This window comes from Phascolarctos cinereus, unplaced genomic scaffold (genome assembly GCF_003287225.1).
Source record: "Phascolarctos cinereus isolate Bilbo 61053 unplaced genomic scaffold, phaCin_HiC Scaffold_4;HRSCAF=312, whole genome shotgun sequence".
In the NCBI taxonomy this organism is placed as follows: Eukaryota; Metazoa; Chordata; class Mammalia; order Diprotodontia; family Phascolarctidae; genus Phascolarctos; species Phascolarctos cinereus.
In genome coordinates, this window is record NW_027555847.1 from 513,151,716 (window position 1) to 513,171,432 (window position 19,717).

Here is a 19,717-nt window from a genome sequence, read left to right on the forward strand (position 1 = left end):
TACTTCACAAATATTATCTTATTTGTTCCTCACAGAAATGCTGAGATGTAGGTGCTATTATTATCCCCATTTTACATATGAGGAAAGTGAAGCAAACAGAGGTTAATTGACTTGCCCAGGGGCACAGAGCTAGTAAGTATTTGAGGCTGGATTTGAACCCAGGTCTTCCTGAACAAGCCGAGAACTCTATACATTGAGCCATCTAGATGCTCATACAGAAATACTCAGCCTTGAATTTTTAAATGATAATATGTGGTTTTAAAAAAATAAGTCTACTCCACAACTCTGTAAAATGGGCATAATGCAAAATTATTTTTCTTGTAATATTGAGTCTTGCTCATATTCATCTCCATTCTTGTTACTGAGCATATTAATGGCATTTATGCCCCTTAAAAAGGCAATTAGTTATTCCTCACAATAGGTTAGGATGGGAAATAGGGACTCATCTCCATTGTTAAATTAGGTAACCAAGCATGGGAGGTCAAGTGCTACCTTACAAATCAGCAGTGAGCTCTTACCTTCTGATTCCTTATTCTGGGTTGAGTTGCAATTGCAGAATGATAATTGGTACCTATTTTACTGAACTGCTGTTTGGTGCCCATGAGAACAATAAAATAATGTTCAGCTACATAGGTCATTTGCTTGGCTAATTTTTTCTTAATTGTTTCATAACTGCATTTGAAGGTAGTAAAGGAAGAGTTGGGAGTGAATTTCTATTAAGAACACTTAGAGGCTTTTTTTTTAAATGACCAAAGAACAAGCTAGCTCATTTTAGAACAAGGATTCTTAACCAGGGGTCCACTGGGAAGATTTCAGGGAGTTTGTGAATTTGCATTTTCAAAATAAATTTTGATAACTGTATTATAATGTAACTAGTTCCTTGTGTAACTCTATGCATTTTATTTTATTCATTTAAAAACATTATTCTAAGAAGGAGTCATTAGGCTTCACCAGATTGCCAGAGGATCCCATGACCTAGAAAAAGGTTAAGAACTCCTGGTTTTGAAGAAGTTCCTTGCCCATGCCTTAGAATGAACATAGGCATGAACTCACTACATTTAAAATGTGATCCTTTTTAAGAAAGCTATTACCTTATGGAGAAATCCAGGAATGTGGTACAAGAAGACACTGGGGAGAGGGGAGGGAGAACTAGATTTAAGAAGAGCACATGACAGTCCTATACACAGACTCACTGATGAACCTGGGCTGGTCACCCATAAATAGGCTTACAATCCATTACGAGGTCTACATTCAAAACTTCCCAACTTGGCAGAACCTGCCAGACCTTGGCAAATTCTGCTAGAACCCAAGGTCATTTCCATTCACTGAGTAGGGTTTTGATGTCAATAAAGCAGGAATAAGCAGTTACATTAATCTCTTGAAGGTTCATAAAACTGAGGTGGGGGATTAACAAGTAAATTATTGGGCTGTCCAGAAGATAGCAAGAAATGGCATAACAGATGTACACAAAGATGTATGACTAGAAGAAAAGGTGAGCCTTTATATGAAAAGAGCAAAAGATAACAGATAGACAATCCATGTGCAGTACCTTCTTAATTCAAGAAAATAAAATACCTACAGGAAGGTTCCCACAATGTTGCACCCCCGATGGAGAATCTATGGGAAACCCCTGACAAGAGTCAAATTCTGAAGGCGAAGGCAGAGGTGGGTTACAATTTGCCCTGTAGAACGGGATTCCCAGATCAATAAGATTATAGATATTCATCCAAATATTTAAATGACAGTTATAAAAAAAAAAACCCAGAAGGGAATAGGGCCAGCTGATTTGTCTAATAGGCAGCATGACATGGTGACAAGACAACTGGATTGGCTGTCTGGAGAGACCAAGGTTCACCTGCCTTTTCCATTTACTGTCTGTCTGAGAAGGGGCAAGTCACGTGACCTCTTCAAGCCTCAGCTTCCTCATCTGCAAAATGGAAGTGATAATAAAATCACTCACCTTGTAGAGTTTTTGTGGGAATCAAATGAAGTAATGCTGGCAAAACGCTTTGCCAGACTAAAAGCCAACTGCATAAATGAACATCAGCTCCTCTTTCACAGACGTTAGAGATCATCAGGGCTCTTTTAGTTTAGATTTCAAATGAAGCACTCCCAAGTCATTGGACAGTTATTGTTGTTATTCAGTCATTTCAGTCGTGCCCAACTCTTCATGGCCTCATTTGGAGTTTTCTTGGCAGAGATACTGGAGTGGTTTGCCATTTCCTTCTCCAGCTTATTTTACAGATGAGGAAACTGAGGCTGTGGTTTGTCCTTCTTTCTTGAGGAAGATCATGACATCAGAAAGAAGACTTGCAAGGGAACTGGATTTAAGTGAGGGAGACTATGCAAAGCCACCAGCCTCACTTGCTCCTCTGAAGATATCTGGGTCCAGTGGCCAGATATAGATCAGGACAACTGGAGATGGCCCAGTAGAATCTGAGACAAACAGAGGTTAAGTGATTTGCCCAGGGTCACACAGCTAGTAAGTGTTCTGAAGCCATATCTGAACTCAAGTCTTCCTGACTCCAGGCCTGGTGCTCTGTCTACACTGTGCTACCTGGTTGCCCCACTGAACAGTTACCAGTCAATAAACATTTATTAAATGCCTACTCTGTGCCAGGCACTGTGTTAAACACTAGAAAAGGAGGTTTCCTTTGCACTAACACAGTGAAGACACAGAAGCCCTTAGCTTCTCTGGATGCAGTCCTTGTCATCTCCATATGGAAACATGTCTGGACATCAGGGCAAGATATAGTAAAGGGCAAAAATCCACCAAGCCAGAGGGGTTGCCCATGAATGGGATTTTTTTATGTTTTAGGTGACCAGAAAGCTGCACTGGAAAAGCTAGGGCAAAGCAAGTTTTAGGGACAGCTCCTTTTAGAGAAAGTTCATCCCTGTTGAAGGAGGAAGAACCTGGGCCTACCCATGTTGTGGGTGGAAGAAAGAGGCTGCATCTGGGAAACTAGTAAGGACTAGTCCTATCATGCCAGGCCAAAGGTCATGGCCAGAAATTCACTGGTTAGCAATATTAGACCCAAGGGCCAGGCAAAAAAAAAAGAGGTTTGAGTCAACAGGAAGTAAGCTAAAGCCAACAGGGATCCACACAGCAAGGCCAGGAGAACAACACAGAGGAAGGGACCCTATGCTCCAGATACTGAGGATGCTTTAGGCAGCATTCTTTTTAATGCTGGGATGATAAGCACCACTTTCTCTGCCATCCCCACTCCCAGAAAGCCGACGGTGACATGGCTTCAGGTGCATACTTTAGACTTTTGCCACTTCTTATTCCCACTCTAGCCATTAAGAGATGGTGTTCTTCTTTGATTGGCACATTCACAAGAGAGTAGGAGGAAAACTTTTTTTCCTCCAAAAGTGAAAGCCAAAATAATGTTTAAATCCTGCATGAAGGAGTTTGCTTTGATCCTACAGAAATGATGGCCACTCTATACAGTGGCATTGCTAATGGACTCTTGCCATTTCCAATTAGAATGCCATCTTCTTGACATTCATTTCTGTCAAGGGAATACTACTGCTGTCAGCAAGACAGACTTACTGCTCTTTCTGGAGCAGCAAGTCTCCCAGAGGAAGGGTTCTTATTTTATAAGCAAGTCATTTTGAATTCAATTCACATTTTAGGAAAGGTATTAATAAGCTGGAGAATGTCCAAAGGAGGGCAACCAGGATGCTTAAGGGCCTCTAGCTCATGCCTCCAAGTTGTTGAAGAAACCAGGGATCTTTAGCTTGGAGAAGAGATTCAGGCAGGGAAGTGATAATTGCCTTCAGAGATTTGTAAGGGCTGTCAGATGTCAGAGAGTTGACTTCTAGCTTTGCTCCAGAGGACAGACTAGAAAAAACGGATGGAGGGGGCAGCTAGGCGGCGCAGTGCATAGAGCACCAGCCCTGAAGTCAGGAGGACCTGAGTTCAAATCCAGCCTCAGACCAAACACTTGACACTTATTAGCTGTGTGACCCTGGGCAAGTCACTTAACCCCAACTGCCTTAAAAAAAATGGATGGAAATTTCAAAGAAATCGATTTAGATTTGACACAGTGAAAAACTTCCTAAAAATTAGAGCTGCCCCAAAGTGGAATAGGCTCACTCAGGAGTTACTATATCCTTCCTCATTAGAGGTCTTTAAGCAGAGACATAACCCATTGCAGGGTAAGGTCCAGTGAGATTCTTTTCACCTGAAGTTACAACTCATTCTTTTCCTCCAACCATTTCAGTCTCTGGGGGAGGGGAAGGGTATTTTAGCTTAGCTCAGTTCCTTTAGAAAAAAGCCTTGATTTCCAAATCCAAAAATCACACTCAAGCAAAAAGTCACAGGCACCTTGGTTTCTACAGGTTTCTCTGCCAAGCAGGCTGGTTACAACATTCCACCTGAAATCCTAATGCTATGGCTCAAATTCCTGGGTCCAGTGGGAATCATTGCCAGCATATGAAACCAAGGACAAAAGAAACAGCACAGAAACATTAACATCACAATCCATGGGGCCTAAAAGTAGAGAAGGGGTGAAGGTGCCCTGGCCCCACTCCACCCCACTCCCAACCTCACCTGCATGACATCTGCACCATAGATGAACTGTATGTGATGTTTACCCTCTGAACACAGTCGGACAAGAGCATGCAAGAAAACAAAGGGAAACTGTTCCAGTATAACTGTTTTGAAAACCCAACTTGTTCTGGCTTCCAAGGCAACGCAAGAAGGCTACCCCTGTTCATGTGGTAGGAGGACATAGGATGAGAAGGGAACCCCACCCAAAAGCAAAATGCCTCCATGTTAGGCAATCGGGGCACATTCAAAGCAAGTCTTATTACACAGGTATGTGTCCTTCTTCACCAGAGGACTTCAATCAAAAACAGGATGACCTCTTGTCATATATGTTGCTAAAGGGGATTCTTCTTCAGATATATATCGGACGAGATGGCATCTAAACTACTTTCCACCTCTAGAGTGCTATGATTCTGATAACAGAGAGAATGGGAGACATAATAGAGGTATTAAACTCTGACTTTGCTCCCCACAAAAATGACCTAAAAACGTTTATGAATTCAGGGAGTAAACAATCACAAATAATCACGATATAGGTCCCTCAACAGACTTCAAAGCACCAAATGATAACTTCCATCTATTTAATAAATGAGAAAACGGAAATGTAAAATGAATGTATATGGTCCCTTGGGCAGTAAGCAACAAATTCACTAATGTAACCAATCTTGATATTCATTAGTTCTCTCTGAACACTTGGCAACATTTTCTCTTACTGGGATTAAAAAAACAACAGCAATCATCCCATAGATAATCCTCGCTATGTGTTATAATCACTGAGACGACAAATAAACTCATACCTGTGAAATCTCTGGGGCATCCCTATGATCCCACCTTTTTGGAGCCAAATTGCCACATTTGAAGATGCCTGTGGTTTGCTTAATTACATTTTCAGAAACTCCTGCAACTATGGGAGGGTGAGAGTTGCACTGCACATATGGCCTAATGAAATTCTTAGCCCTCCATTATGAGCCTCTACCGCTTGGATACTTTGACTCTGCCAGAAAGTGGCATCCTCCTCTGCAAACTATATTTTTAAAACTCTGGCTGCCATTTAATATGGCATTTTGACAATAATCCTTATAGAAATTCTCCATTCATTCAATTCAATTCAACTAGCGTTCACCGACCATCTACTATGTGCTCAGCACCACAGAGTTCTGCAAACTTTTTCCTTGTTTCTCCCAGCATCACTGTGTGGCTGGTAAATACCCGATGTAGTTACCTATTCCTGCAACTTGAATAAACTGCAACGGCTTCTAAATGAAAATATTGATTGGTTATTTTGAATGAATTGATTTTCTTTCCCTTCAAATCTCTTAGCCACTATGTGGTTTGGTACCATCTCTTTTAACAAATATTTTACTTTTATCATCTTCTGTATATATCCCAAAGAGCGCTCAGTACGTTGAGAAGATCCTTTTGTGGAGTTCCATGGAAGAGCATGAACAAGGATTGCACAGAATGAGAAGGTGTAGGCAGACTGGGACAATACTCATATCAAAGAGATCAAGAATTTTGAGAAGAGGGGCAGTTAGGTGGTGCAGTGGATAAAGCACCAGCCCTGAAGTCAGGAGGACCTGAGTTCAAATCTGGCCTCAGACCAAACACTCAACACTTACTAGCTGTGTGACCCTGGGCAAGTCACTCAACCCCAATTGCCTAAAACAAACAAACAAAAAAAAACAAAAAACAAACAAGAATTTTGAGAAGAATGGTCTAATGGACTAGGAGTTAGGAATAACTAAGCTCAAACTCTGCCATAGGCACTTACTATTAGGGGTCTTTAATTTTTTTTTTTTGTATGTCATGGACTCCCCGAGAATAATATTTTTAAATGCATAAAATAAAATATATAGGATTACATAAAAAGGAAACCAATCATATTGAAATAAGGATGTAATTTTTTTCTATTCACCAACTACTTGGAGGTCCACAGAACCCGGGTGAGGAATCCCTGCTTACTAGCTACGTGAGCCTGGGCAAATCATAAAACCTCACTGTGCTCCAGTTACCTCATCTATAAAATGAGAAAGTTTGACTCCATAGCTTCTATAAGCTTCCTTCTAGCTCTAAATCTGTGATCCTAGGTAAATATGGGTGCATTGCATGCACTGTTTCAGGGAAGTCTGACTCCATTGGTCTGAGTACTCCTTCTGACAACACAGACTGAATTACAATGCTCTCCTTCTCGTCTCCCTCCCCAGCCCACCCTCCTCCCCAAACTTGATAGATGGGCTTCTGCCATGGCTGAAAAATCCATCAGCTGATGGCCAATCTGGGAGTGAATCCCTATGAACTCAGCTAGGCTGGTCTTCAAAGGACAAACATTTTCTCATTGGGCCCAAGCTCGAAACCTTTTTAACTTGGTGGAGTTTTGAAAAGCCCAGGGCCCACTCCTCCCCAGAGTGATGCACCACAGCAATATCAATGCTGGAATTATTTTTTTTTGTTTAGTTTACATAGAGCCATAATGCCTCGTGGTGGCCTGGAAAAGTTCTACCAGTGGTACACAAGCTATAACAGATTCTTCAGTGTTGGAAAGGCTTCAAGTACTGCCCCAGCAACAAACTATGTCTGCTCCCTGAGAATCACCCAGACCAAATATGGAAAGGCTCAATCAATACCAGTAGTCTGGTCCCTTGGTGATGAAATTCTTGGGCCTCAGCAAGCCATAAAACCAACACTTGGATGTGCTGCTCTGGCCTTTGCCATCATCATCCAGGAAATTCACCAACCTGCAAGATCATTTTGACCCTAGAACTCACACCTCATCAGTATTTCCTGCTCCTGGGCCTCTCCCTTTGAGAGGAAAGGGTGGAAATGAAGAGCTCCTCCCAGAACCTCCATTTAGGGAGGTTACTATGGGAGAAGCGCCTGAAGACTCCTCCCTTTCCAGATGAACTCCAAAGAATGACTTCAGAAAGTATCCTGAAGTAGACTGTTTTCAGTGAGTAACCCTCCACTTTCCTTGCAGCCATCTATCTTGCAATCTGTACCAGGGGACTGGAATAAATGGCTAGTTGATTCACCCTTAATTTACTTTCTACTACTATTATCTGACCCTGACCTCAAGAACCCAGATTGAAGGATGACCTTTGGTCCCTAAAAATTCCACTGCATTACTCAGACCAATTGTGTCTTCATTTCCCATTTGGCTATACTTCTCTGGACTTTGCCATCATGACTGCTTCCTGGCTACTCTCCCTTTTAAGCTTGCTTTTTTGTGTTGTCTTCTCCCATTACATTATAAACTCATTGAGGGCAGGAACACACTCTCACTCTCACTCTGTATTCCCAGTTCTTAGCACAATGCCTGGCATATAACAGGCATTTGATAAATGTTTATTGACTATAATCTACATCATTATAGTTAGTTCCCATTGATGAGATCACAGATCCATTGGCATATGAGAATACTACTTTTTATACAGTACTATCATCTCTTGATTTTTAATGGATTGATGATACAGTCTTTGGAGTCTTCTTGCCCTTTGCTTTTGATCCTTGCCCCATCCCTAGTTCTCCTTCTGGGTCCTTGCTTTTTGCCCAAACCACGAAGAGTTATCACCGCACAGAACAATCCAAGGATGTAGTCATATGAGTGGTTTTTCTTCACTCTAATGTTAGGTCCTACCTGGCTTACAGAGTATCATATTGACCTAAACAAGCACAGAAATCCCAATTTGATCTACAGCATGCCCTAGAATTCAGAGGTAGGGAATCTGTGGCCACATGTGGCCCTCTAGGTCCTCAAGTGCAGCCTTTGACTGAATCCAAACTTCACAGAACAAATCCCCTTAATAAAAGGATTTGTTCTGTAAAACTTGGACTCAGGCAAAAGGTTGCACCCAAGGACCTAGAAGGCCACATGTGGCCTTGAGGCTGCAGGTTCCCCACTCCTGCCCTAGATTGATCCTATGGGATCCTGCATTGGGAATGATGCCAGGTTGGACTAGACCTGTTATCTTAAAGCCACTTTCACACATGTACCTACCTTCCCAGGGAAAGACTGAAACTGAATACTTTTCCAGGGAAAGACAGGAGAACACAAGGAAGACATCTACTGCCCTATTGCTCCTTTCTGTCAGCTTACCAGATGGTAGGTACAATAAAAGACAAAGCTAAATTTGAAACAGTTAGGTATGCTTTGCAGCTCTTTTCTGGTTTAGAATTACAGAAGTAAGAGCTAGAAGAGGCTTTAGATATCATATGGTTTAATCCCTTCATTTTGCAGATAAGGTCACTAAGACTCAGAAACACTTAAGCAACTTGTCCATGGTCAATAGCTTAAAATTTATAGCAGAGCAAAGACTAGAATTCAGGTCTTCTTACTCCTCGTTGAGCATTTATTTCGTTTGGGGGGGAGCAAAGGATGAAACTGTTGCCTAAAATAGGGTTTGGGGCAATCTATGTATTTTAAATCTTTACTGACCGTGTTGTCCGGTGTGGTTGAGTTGTGCCCAACCGTGTTTGACCCCGTAGACTTCGACTTTCTAAGCAAAGATACTGGAGTGGTTTGCCATTTCCTTCTCTACTTTCCTCATTTTTCAGATGAGGAACTGAAGCCAATAGGGGTTAAATGACTTGCCCAGGGTCACATAGCCAGTGAGTGAGGTCAAATTTGAACCCAAGTCTTCCTGACTCCAGGACCAGTGCTTTATTCACTGTATCACCTAGCTGCTCCAACGTCCTCTATAGGAAAGATAATCAAGAATTGGCTATAACCTTGAAATAAAACACTGGAGGAAACAACTATAAATCCTGTGGCTTCTTTCTCGTAAGAAAATTCAAATGTGGTCATGCAAAATGAAGGAAGGTGGGTTTTCAATAGTTTGCCTTCTGATTAGATTATTAAATATAGCTTACTATACCTCTGACTTGGAGGTTTTTAAAACAGGAGCTGCTGACCACTTATTGGAACACTGTAGATGGCTTTTATGCTTTGGGTGGGAGTTAGATTAGATATCTTCTGTGAAGTCCCTTTCCACTCTATAAATGAGCAGAGACTCCAATGGAATCTAAACTTCTTGGGGGCAGGACTTTTTATATTTGCATCTGTATCCCTAAAACTTAGCACAGGGTCTTGCTTTTTAAAATTTTTTAAATTTATTTTTAATTTATGGAATAAAACAAACATTTCCATAACATAGTAAAATTAAAAAGGATGATTGCATATAAAACTGCAAATTTATTGCATACAAATTGCTATTCTTTTCAAATATATAATAAAGTTATTATGTAACTTTTTCTTTCCCTCCCCCACCCCAGAGATGGCTACTATTAGACACAAGTATGTGTATATATATATATGTACATATATATATATACGTTATATATATGTATGTATATGTACATATATACATATATATGTTTTATACACACACGTAAAATCATTCTATACATACTTCTATTTATCAGTTCTTTCTCTGGACACAGATAGCATCTTCCTTCATAGGCCCTTTGTAGTTAATCTGGGTACTCATAAATACTCGTATGACTTACTTGGTCAAAGCTGTCCTCAAAACCACATTACTATTACTGAGTACAATGTTCTCTTGGTTCTGCTCATTTTGCTCTTCATTATTTCATGCAAGTTTATCTGTGTTTTTCGAAGATCATTGAGCTCATCATTTCTTATAGCACATTAGTATTCCATCACAATCATATACCACAATTTGTTCAGCCATTCCCTAACTGATGGGCATCCCTGCAATTTCCAGTTCTTTGCCACCACAAAGAGATCTGCTATAAATATTTTAAAACATATAGGTTCTTTTCCTTTTTTCCCTAATTATCTTTGGAAATAGACCTTGTAGTGGATCAAAGGGTATAGGTAGTTTAATAATTCTTTGGGCATAATTCCAGATTGCTCTCCAAAATGACTGAATCAGTTCACAATCCCACCAACAATGAATTAGTGTCCCAATTTTTGCACATCCTCTCCAACATTTGTCACTTTCCCCTTCAATCATTTTAGCCAATCTGATAAGTGTAAAATGAAGTGGACCTGTGATTGGTATAAAGCAGTAGTTCTCAAACACTTTGGGTCTCGGAATGTCTTTATACTGTTAAAAATTGAGGATCTCTTCCAAGAGTTTTCTGTTTGTGTGAGTCATAAGTATTATTATAAAGCATATTAAAAGTTAAAACATCTTAATATTGCTATGAAAATAGTTCTGACCTCAAGGATTCCCTGAAAGTGTCTTGGGGGGATATTGGTCATACTCTGAGAACCACTAATATAAAGAATCCCCAGAGAAGAAATTCCCTCTACCAATGCATAGATAACTGCTCATCAATTTATGATCTTAGAGAATTATCTGGGATACTGAGAAGTTTAATGAATCAACCAGGCTCACACAGTCAGTGGTGTGTAACAAACAGGACTTGAACCCAAGTCATCCTGACTCTGGGGTCAGCTTTCTAACCACTAGGTTACATGGCCTCCCACTTTACACAAAATAGGCTCTTAATAAATGATAGTTGGATCAGATTACATTGTTATTCCTAATTTATATTCCTTTTAGTAGGAGCATTACTATCAAAATGAAAAGAAAAACCTACTAATTTTTTTTCTTCTCTCCAGAGAGAAGCATCTATCTGGATTTTTTTTGAAACATCAGTCAACATTTACTAAACACTTCCCACATGCCTGGCACTATGCTAAGTGCTGAGGATATAAAGAAAGGCAAAAACCCACCACCCAGGACCTCAAAGTAACTTGCCTAAAACGGTTAAATCTCTCCTTAGTGCTCGAAAGAAGTGCTCTAACCCAACGTTTTCTCAGTACCTTGCCTCCAGTATTAAGAATGGGGGCCCTGAGTGGCGAGTCCTGCCTCCACAGTCCCCTTTGGGTGGTCCTCCTGCTCAGTTATGAGCCTCCCACATAACCTGGCTTCCTTTCGACTGTGTGCACTGGAGCTCAAAGTTTCCTGTGTAATCAGTCTATGACCTTTGTGTCTGTTCCTTAGAAAATTTCCTCAGGCTTGGGAGAGACATTCAGTAACAGTTGAGCCAGGAGGTCAGAGGCTCATTAGCTTGCAACAAAGTTCTGCCTCTTGTAACTTATTTTTCTTTGGCAGGAGACTAGCCAGACAACAGGTGAGCCTGCTACTTGGCCTCCCCGCTCCCCTCTCCCCGAAGCAACCTATGGAATCCTGATTGGAGCACCTTTCACCTGGCCATACACTTCACTGCCTCATTAGCTCATCTAATTTTGCAGATCCCAAAGAGTCACTGTTGTGCCTTTCCAAATCCCTAGAAATCAATTGCTAGCCGGAATGATCTCTCTCCATCACCTGCCTCCAACACCTGCCTCTAATACCTCCCACTCCATGTATAAATCAGAAGGTAAAAGAGAGGATCAGGAGCATTTTAAATAGCCTCTTTTAAATTTTATTTTTCAATTAACAATCATTTATTTTCTCACTCTCCCCTGCCATTTAAAAGAAAAACAAAACCCTTATAACAAATATGTATAATCAAACAAAATCAATCCCCCCCTCATTGAATATACAAGTTTGATACAAGATGACCTTCTCAGATAGCATCTTCCCTAGACCCTCCTGAAGCAGGCATAACTTCTGAAACAGTAGTTTTGAGCCAGGATTCCTTTAGGGCCCAGGACCACCACCCTGCCCCAAGTTACTAACATTTCTACTCTTTAAGGGCAGAGATGAGGGCAAAGAGTTGCTTTTCTTTTTACCCTCACAGTGAATAGTGCCTAGCATATTGTACACGCTTACTAAATGCTCATTGACTGACTGACTCTACTCAGTCTTCCTGAAGCATTCTAGGTTCAGGCCCTGCTGCCTCCCAGCACTCCAGGGAATGCCTCCTGACTGGTCCTCTGGCTGTATTCTCTCTGAGCATTCTCTCTAAAATATAAAAATGCTGGCCTGGAGCCAGCAGGAAGCCTTTGCCTTTTGCCAAGGCCCCAATCTGAAATACTAAAGCTCCCACCAAGGCATTCAAACTTGTTTTCAGAAATGAGCTAAATAAATAAAAGTCCTCCAGCATTTTCAAGGAATGAAAGTTAGACCTTTGCAAAGTCAGCTCAGCCATACAATCAGGTCAGTTAAAAGCTAACACAAACCAGGTTTGCTATTCCAAGACGTTTGTAAAAAAAAATCCCAGACCTACTATTTTTCCATTTCTAAACTAATAGAGAGAGGGTCTTTGAGTGAGTGGTGGGTGGTTTTCCATTTTATAAAATGCATAGACTTTTGCTGAGGGTAAAAAGATGAGTGAAGAATTACATTTTGCCTCCAATGTGGCAGACTCTTTTTGTACTATCATCTTGGTTTTCTGTACCATGAATATAGCAGAACGTCAGCTACTTGTATTACAATGAAAAACACTCCACACAGATTTCAGTTGTAAACACATAATCAGTCTCCCACGTGGTCATAAGGGGACTGTTCTCCCAAATATGAACAAAGCTGCCTGTCCTGTCCTTCCATCTCTTCCTCTTCCCTTTTCTCCTCTCTTTCTCTCCCCTCTGTCTCTGTCTGTCCTCTCCCTCTTTCTCTCCCTCTGTTTCCCTCTCCTTTCTTCCTCATCTCTCTCACTTTCCTCTCTTTTCTCTCTCCTCTCTTCTCTCTTGTTTCCCCTCTCCCCCCCACTCCCACCTTTTGTCTCTGGAAGGAGAATGTACACGTCTGGAGAAATATATGGCTCACATTTCCGGCATCTTCTATAACACAAAAAAGGTTTGCATAAGAAATCTAAAAAAGCAGAGCATGCTTTAACCAAACATTTTGTGATACAACTGGGTGATGCTCGGTGGAATCTGTTTCATAAAACTTTGCTTGGGCAGACAAGTAAAAAGCTATTCATCTGGTGGTTTGTTTTTGCTACCATACATTCTTTTCAATTGCTGTGCTTCAGTAAGGAAGGAGGCAAAAACTGGATTGCCTGGTGTGTGCTGTGATTTTTGTTTTCAGAAATGAAATCCACAGGCTGCTAAACTGAGCTGTTGCAGGTGCCTTTCAAATCTGGGAGGGGCTATCGAAGGCCATTCCCGCTTCTTCTTTCAATCATCTGGTTGCAGAAGATTTTGCAGGGGAGATGAACATTTTTGCCACCCAGCCTATGCCGTATCAAAAATACATTCTATTCTGGATTACAGGATTATGATCAATTTATAATATGCCTCTTTGGGTGGGGCATTTTGTAAATACTACGTTGCCTAGGAAGTCAGGCTAAGGGGCAGTATTAAAGGTCCTTAATATAAATATAGGGAAGAGGAAACCTGGCAGTGGTTTGTATCCTTTGATCAAAAACCAAATAAAACATTTGTTTCTAAAGCTGTTTTATCATGAATAATATCATATTCCAAAATATTTCCATTTTCTAGATGTAGTATTAAATTTGAAAGAGATAAGGAGTTTATAGGGAAAGGCAGCCTAGACCTATAATTTCATTGACATATGATGCTACCATGTAGAAACTCTACCAATGCAGAATGAAACTTGTCTACAATGTTTGGCCTTAGAATATTGCCAGAGTCTCTTAGAGCTTAAGTGACTTGCCTCTAGTCACATAGCTATACTAGTATGGGTCAGAGAAGGATATGACCAGGTGGCCCATTATTCAACTAGCCATTACCTCTCTTATTCAATTTGGAAAGCTTAAAGTATTAATTAACTAGATGGTTTTAGGCACTTATTTTCCTAAATTACACAAACAGGTTAGGGGAGAGACAACATGATATATTAGAAAAAGTACTGGATTCCACATCAGAAAACCAGGCTGTGAATGCCAGTTCCAATACTTCATATTGGTTAAATTATCATCATGGGGAAGTGACTTAATATCTATTTCTGAACCTCAGTTTCCTCATGACTAAAACAGGGATAATAATCCTTAGCCTTTCTCCCTCAAAGGGTTATTATGAAGAAATAAGTATAGATGTGAGTTATTACCCAAACCAATTTAATCAGTGCTATTTTTTTCCAGTAAATGAAATGCATAGAGGAATTGAAATGGTTTTCAATTTTTGATAGAAAAATGCAGAAATCTATTTGAAAGTCACAGTCATCAGAACTTTATGGTGATGAACCTGTGTTTGTTCACCTTCTGGCTTCAGAAATATCACAATGCAACCCAATTAGCAGCCCAAAGTCACAAAGCTCAGTACACAGAGCAATAATAACTAGAGAAGAGCAAGTCCACTTGGGTGAGCAATGAGAACTCATCAGCCAGCTGGAGGAAGGGGTTCAGAAAATCCGTTGTGATCAATTTTTAATTTTTATCAAGGGTAAAAGTGGTAGGTTGTTTTATTTTTAAAGTTAAAGAAACCATGGAAAAAACTTTTATTTACTCACCTCTGTACGCCACTCCTCACGCTTCATTGCTATACATCCTGATACAGTTTAAATTTGCATTGTGTCATGGAAAAAAAAACAGCCCAGAGTTTTCTTTTTTTTAAATTCTTAATCATTGTATTTTTTGACAAGTTAATTCTCCACAAATATTCTGACAGCCAGTTTAGTTCTCTGGCTTCATTTCACAACATGCTTTTAACAGCTTTTCACTAGAAATATCACTTTAAAGAGGAAAATAAAAGTGTCTTATTATATAGGAATTCTCTAGCACTCAAAATCATGTTGTCTATTGACAGAATAAAGCAGCTGTCTGTGATGTATGAAATACTATTCAGACTTAAGAAAGTAAAGACTTTTCAACCTTCCAAGACAGAAGACGGTCATGAATTGCTTCTCAAAGCTCAATTTTAGCAACTTATACCAAATATAAACTGCGTGCAATAAGCCAGTGACACCTCTGATTTATTGTAGGTAATCAGGCAAAATGCTTCTGATTATCAGAGATATTCTGATTCATGCTTCCTCATTTCCTGGTTGCTGGACAAGTTGATGGGAGGAAATGGTCACTGGTGAGAGATAGCACTGAGTGATGGGTACTGGAGATTTTGCTCACTGGCTGCTTCCAAAGGCAGCCGGGCTCATTTTCCTCATCCTCATTTCCTATGCATTGATTCACGCAATTTTTCTCTAGATCATAAACACCTCACCCTATTTTACAGAAAGGGCTGTATTTCTACCTTGTGATTAAGTAATTTGGGGCACTTTGCTTGTTTTGCAAAACCTTTTCTTAGTGATTGTTGTTATTATTATTTATTTGTTTGTTTGTTTACTTATTTATTTTGGCAATTGGGGTTAAGTTGCTTATCCAGGGCCACATGGTTAGTAAGTGTCAAGTATCTGGGCCACACTTGAACTCAGGTCAAATCTGACTCCAAGGCCCGAGCTCTATCCACTGTACCACCTACCTGCCCCTCTCAGTGATTATTTTAAGGCTTGAATGGACCTTTGGGTACAGACAGTACTACTCATCTCATTTCTTTGAAGTGACTATGGGAAAGCCTATTTGAAATGTTCAGTAAGTTGGTCATATAGACATGGGACTCAGGAAAGAGTCTAGGGCTGAATATGTAGATCTGGGAGTCAAGGTCAGTTCTCTGAGAAAGAGAGAAGAGGGTCCAGGTTAGAGCCTTGGGGTACATCCAGAGTTGGGTGCGAGGGCTACTTTCCACCACTGGGGTCCTTGTGATCCACCTGTTACTTAGCTGTGGCCCCAAGAAGCTGTAGCATGCGCGGCCACACCCAGGTAAATCATTTCAGCAGACGGCTTAAACTAGGTTGAGGGTGACCAAGGGGTCTGAAACCCGTTGGTGAATTAGAAGGGTTTCTACCCTGAACATGTGAAGTCTTTCCCTGGCGGAATGGGTGGAGGAGAATAATCTGTCCAACAGCCATGATGAGGGCAGCTAAAGCAAGTGCTGTGGAGTGCTTAGGGTTTGGTTAGACATCAAAGACACCAAGGTCATCCACTTCATCTCAAGGCATCACCAGTTGTTGATTCTGTCCTGCCACTGGAAGAGACAGCGAGGCCAATGACTTTATGCAACTCTGCCTCACTTACGCACGAATCAAAAGACATCAGCTGTATCATTTTACATTTTACCTACCTCAAAATCCTGTGGTGACAGGCAAATGATGAAGCAGCAGATGCAGATACACTGGGAGCCCTAGTCACAACCCTGCCCACAGGTGGCCCAGGTCATAGGGTCATCTTCTCACTGGAAGAAGCAGTGGGATTCGGCAGCCCCCTGGGTATCTAAACAGCCTTTCAAGGACCTTCCTGCTCACCTCCTGGTGTGAGGAAGGGGTTAGAAAATGTGCCCTAAAAATTATCTGCTTACCCAACCCTGGCCTGATTACCCTGGCAGGCAGGGATCCCACCCTGAGGTGGAAACACAAAAAAATGTACAAAAACTTCTGCTTATTGATCAATCATATTAATTGATTATATTATATTAATACATGTTATCAATATATTAATATAATCAATTATATTAATTGATTCTAAGAGGTCACTATTTAATTATACTATTTAATTAGTTGTTAAAAAGGCAGATTTCCACTTTGTCTTATATCAGGATGGTTACCCACTGGGAGGGATATGTGTGTGTATGTAGTATACATGTGTGTATTATGTATAGTATGTATATATATAGCATAAATGTACCTGTGTGTATGTATAGTACATATATAGTATATATATGAATGTGTATACATATAGGGTGTATATATATATATATGGTATATATAATGTGTGCAAATATATATATATAGTATATATAGTATATATAAACGAACATAGTATGTGTATATGTATATGTGTGTAATAAATAAACATATATACATATACATATATATATATATATACACATACACACACAATATATGTCAGCTGCCTGCACATATAATACAGACATGCAGATCTTAAAAATACACTGAATGTATTGGGAGATGTTTGTGGGACGATGGCTTTAGATAATCTGTTTGCTTGAATGCTCAATAAGAATTAAAAATTTCTTCAAAGATATGTCAACAAAAAAACTTACACTTGCATAATAACCACTTGCTTCTCCTCTCCCTCTCTGCATCAATACCTGAATGACTCACACTTACTTATCTTGGTCTGCTTATAGACTTTTTTTTACTTCATGATTCTAACTCCAGTCAGGTTCCTTCTTTCTTGTGAGGCAATGCAGTCAAATAGGAAGAGAACTAAACATGAAACCATGGGATTTGGAATCAAATTCTAGTCATTGGGTCACCTTTGTGACCTTGGCCAAGTGGCTCAAACTCTATAGGCTTTAATTTCTCTATTTATAGTAAGTCAATCAGCATTTATTAAACACTATGTGCCAGGCACTGTGCTGATCCTTGAGGATGGAAAAAAATGGCAAAGACAGGCCCTATCCTCAAAGAGTGTACATCCTAATGAGGGAGACAGAGCGTAAATTAAGAAGTACATACAAAATACATATACAGTAGATCAAAGGAAAACTTCAAGGGGAAAGTACTAGAAGCTGTAAAGTGAGGCAATTGTCCAGGTGACTTCTAAAGTATCTTCTTGCTTTAGACCTATGATTCTATGATCCTAGCTCAGGTAGGGGTATGGATAAATAATACGTAATGTAATATAATGTTATATGATTTGAAGGATATGCAAAGTCCCCACCTGTCCCACAAATAAAATATTTACCAGTAGGGTTAGTCCTTTGGGTTGACAAAAAAGGCATAGTAAAAAGATCATATACCTCAAAACTTAAAAAAGTGTTAAAAAACTGTTTTAACATATAATTGGGGAAAAATAAAATATCTTTAAAAAAGAAAAGAAGGGAGAACTCAGTGAGACTTTATTAACACATCAGGACCCTTTAACACAAGTGGTTGTGTTTTTTTTTTCAGAACAGTTTTTGTCCTAGCAAAAAAAATTAAATTCTTTTTGACATAGTCAGAGGCAAGGTATTCCCCTCAATATCCTTAAACCTTCATCCCTTCATCAGTTTCTCATATCTAATTTCACCCAAACCCACCTCACTGTTGGCCAGAGTCATCTCTTATTCCAGACAAGAGGTGAAATTCTTCTTTTCCTGATTCCTAAGGCTTGACACCCATAGTATTTCACAACAAATTTCTTCTTGAATTAGTTAGAATAAGCTGCAAGAGCATTTCTGTCCTCCATTTCTACTCTACAGAATAAAGGTAAATCACACCTCATGGAACACCCATGGGTACATGGATACACATATGAGCAACGTGGCAACTCACAGAGCTGAGATAACAAACCCTAATCTATTTTAAATTACCCTGGTAAAAATCGAGGAAGTGATGGTTTGGCCTGAGTCTTTCAAGTTCCAATTTTCTCATGACATTATTTGTCCAGTGAGATAAAATCCTTTTAAAGATGCATTTTCACATGTACAAGAGCAATTTATGTATGGTTTATTTCATAATAATAGCCTTAATTGCTCTGCCACCAGGTAGAAATCTATAAAGCTAGGATCTATAAAACAATATTAGTTATTATCCCAGTGTGTGTGTGTGTGTGTGTGTGTGTGTGTGTGTATGTGTGTGTGTGTGTGTGTATGTGCATGTGTAAATTGATAGGCACTGACAATGGCAAGCAATGGATTATACAAGCTGATACATTGATGGTACATTGTACATTTAGTCAATGAGGCAAAAACTAAGACTGAAGTAAACTGAAATACATGTTACAACAAATTTACATTCATATTCTCCTTCCCTTAATTCTGTTAAAAAATGTCTTCCTGAGTTTTATATCTCTAAATGCTTACATAAATAAAATAGAAAAAGAGGAGATTAATGAATTGGGCATACAACTAAAAAAACTAGAAAAAGAACAAATTAAAATCCTCAACTAAACACAAATTAGAAATATTGAAAACCAAAGGAAAAATTAATAAAATTGAAATTAAGAAAACTATTGAACTAATAAATAAAACTAAGAGCTGGTTTTATGAAAAAAACAATAAAATAGATAAGCCTTTGGTTAATTTAATTTTAAAAAAAGAAAGAAGAAAACCAAATTACTAGTATCAAGAATGAAAAGGGCAAAGCTACCACCAAGGAAGAGGAAATTAAAATAAAAATTAGGAATTATATTGCCCAACTATATGCTAACAAATTTCACAATTTTAGTGAAATGGATATATATTTACAAAAATATAAATTGCCCAGATTAACTGAAGAGGAAGTAAAATACTTAAATAACCCCATCTCAGAAAAAGAAATTGAACAAGCCATTGATGAACTCCCTAGGAAA